We start from the raw sequence: 3,143 nt of genomic DNA, 5'->3' as shown, positions 1-3,143 counted from the left end.
AGGGCAACAGTTATCAAAGCTTGGAGAAAGATAAAGTGGAGAGAGATAAAGTACCAGCCAATAAGCTTCTAACTGCCATTTTTCAAACACTGCACTCATATGGCATTTTGGAGTGCATGTGCAGGGAACAAAATTACAATGAGTGGAACTTAGAGGATCTTTAGCAGGGGTAACTGATGATCTGAACCACAATCTGCTGCACTCTGCAAGATTGTCATTTGGGAGGGGTTGGGTGGTATTACCAAACACTGCAATCATTGGGGGTGTTGGTGGGCTATATATAAAATGTATATGTATATATACATTGGATAGTGGGGGTACGGCGCCACAGGTGTATGTGAACAGATATTTATAAAGTGGTAATACAGTAATTAAAGACACTCCTTTAAAAATGTAAGGTGTCAGCTAACCCCTAAAAATTCGGCAGTGATAAGTTGCCTTAAGTTTAGGATGTGGAAGGGGGGGATAGGGGTACCAGCGACTTACAGTGTCTAATGAAAATGAAAATAAATATGAAGAATATAGCAGGATACGGTTTCCCAAAAAAGAATAACAAATTTATTTATACAATTTAGAATAAAATACAGGGATAGACAATGGATATAAAAGCTGGATAGTAGGAGCAATAAAAAAATATAAAAAAGATTATATATGAGAGTAAATGCAGTTGTGCTAGAACCCTAAAACACCTAAAATCAGTAAAAACAATTTTCCACTGATAAAAGTATGTAAAAAATAAACAATGATGCTTATCTTTGAGAATGGAGGGTCAGTGGAGGTGTACCCTAAAAATAAATGCAGTTGTGCTAGAACCCTAAAACACCTAAAATCAGTAAAAACAATTTTCTACTGATAAAAGTATGTAAAAAATAAACAATGATGCTTATCTTTGAGAATGGAGGGTCAGTGGAGGTGTACCCAACGCGTTTCGTCCTCAGACTTCATCAAGGGGTGGAGGACTAGTGTGCGAACACTTCTATTTATACCAGTGGTCATTAAGGAAGGATGTCTATGACATCACTTCCTGTTAGTGTTTAACATTAAAAATTCTGACACAAAATGTTGTTACAAATATAGGGAATGGATGCTGTTACTTATAATAAGTTAGAATGTGTTTTTAAAGTGCAAAACGAGAACTGTACATGGAGAAATGTTGATAACATTATAAAACTCGTGAAGGACGCATTCCGCGTCACTTCCGCCCCACTTCCTGTGTCCTTTCCGTCCCACTGCGCATGCGCATCGGGCGCCGCTTCCGGAAACAAAGTCCACAGAGTTACATAGTTCTTGCCCTTCATCCGGTTGGGCGTGGGAATCCTTTTGCCAATCTTCCGGCTGGGCGGGTCTGTGAGGTCTTGTCACGGCTGCTTCCATCATCTCCATGGTGATTTGTAGTTTTAAGCTGCAGTGATGCGGCGGCCATCTTTGGAGTGATTTTGTATATATTTTCAGCTCCTACTGTCGCCATCTTTAAGGGGCCTTTGGATAGCGGACACATCCTCTTATTTGGAGTGCGCAAGCAGCTCAGAATAAATAAAAATAAACACAAAACGCACATGTTAATATTTGTATATATACTTAGCTTAAAAGGACAATTCTAAAAAAAGGGTAATCCATATGGATATGTAAATTGCGTGGTGAACAAAAACGATTGACATGTTTTATACTCAGACTAAACTTTTAATGCTGTTGTTGTTTTCTGGATGCTAATAAGCCTTAGTATTACTTATGCAGAGAGTATTATCTATTAAATATTATTTGGACCTTTCATTTAGACACATAGCATATTTAGGGATATTTTAAGTAAAAAGTGAGTATTTATTGTAGGATATTACATGAATATATACCAAAGATTTAAAGTAAATAAATAAATATAAATTGATGAGCTGGTGCAAAGTGATTGGGAATACATGATTGTGATAAGTGAGAGGGGGAGGGGTTTGGAGTAAACTTTTTTGAAAACTCCTGTGATGGTGGATACGAGGTGTCAAGGTGGTGTATAAATATATATATAATAAAAATATATATATATAATAAATATAAAAAATATAGAATAATAAAAGTGAGGAGTATATGGCTTTGGTGAAACTGGTATAATAAATATTAAAGTACTGTGAAGTGTGAATATACATGTGTCAATATTCCCTTATAATATTGCCGTTACGAGTTCTCTGGTCTGCCCTTATACAGTACCCAATCTTCTCAAGTGGTTACCCACTTGGTACTGATTGGGCCCAACACTGCTTAGCTTCCAAGATCGGACGAGATTGGGCGTGTGCCAGTGCGGTGTGACTGTATTCATTGGCGAAATGACTTATTCACACAGTAACAGGTTTTTATTAGGAATATATGACACTCTATCTTATGAATTAACAAGGTGCAGGGTGCCAAGTGGAACAAAGTAAAATGTACTATACACATCCATATTGCTTGCTTGTCAACGCCTTCTTCACAAAAAGGGTGCGATTTCGTATCCTTCATTGAAGCCAAGAGGATGTGTAGTTTTTAGTTGAAAAATCCAGAACATTTCTCTTTGGGAGAGTTTCTTGGCCAAGTCTCCACCTCTATCGCCACTGGTCACGTGTTCGATGGCTTTGAAGGACATCTCTTCTGGATTTGAGTTGTGTTCAAGTAGGAAATGTCTATAAAGTAGGTGGGTTTCCAGTTTATTCTTGATACTCCTCACGTGCTCTTGTATTCTGATCTTGAGAGTTCTTTTTGTCTTTCCCACATATTTTTTGTGGCATGTGCATTCTATTAAGTATATTACCGATGTAATGTTGCAATTCATAAACTGTTTAATTTTAAACTCCTGGGTGCCGTCTGTTGTGCTAAAGGTTTTTCTGTTAGGGTTGAGATATTTGCAGATATTACAGTGTCCACATTTGTAGGATCCAGTACATTTGGGTAAGGTAAATAGGTTATTTTCAGTAGGTAATTCCCGTAACATGCTGGGTGCAAGAATGTCCTTAAGGTTTCTTGATTTTCGAAACACGAGTTCTGGTTGGGTCGGGAGGATTTCCTTAAGGATGGGATCCATAAGGAGTATGGGCCAGTGATTTCTTAATGAAGTTCTGATGGCATGTTCATGGTTGCTGTAGGTCGTTATGAATGAGACCGCTTCCTTCTTCTCTGTCTTATCC

General features: G+C 37.8%; 1 pseudogene; it reads right to left on the bottom strand.

The window, feature by feature from the left end:
• Nucleotides 1-2,181: 2,181 nt before the first annotated feature.
• Nucleotides 2,182-2,300, bottom strand: LOC134937036 (5S ribosomal RNA; annotated as a pseudogene).
• Between the last annotated feature and the right edge of the window lie 843 nt (nucleotides 2,301-3,143).

Source organism: Pseudophryne corroboree, chromosome 6, assembly GCF_028390025.1.
Source record: "Pseudophryne corroboree isolate aPseCor3 chromosome 6, aPseCor3.hap2, whole genome shotgun sequence".
NCBI classification, from domain to species: Eukaryota; Metazoa; Chordata; class Amphibia; order Anura; family Myobatrachidae; genus Pseudophryne; species Pseudophryne corroboree.
Note: the sequence above shows the minus strand (reverse complement) of the source record. Positions and strands in the feature narration are given on the sequence as shown.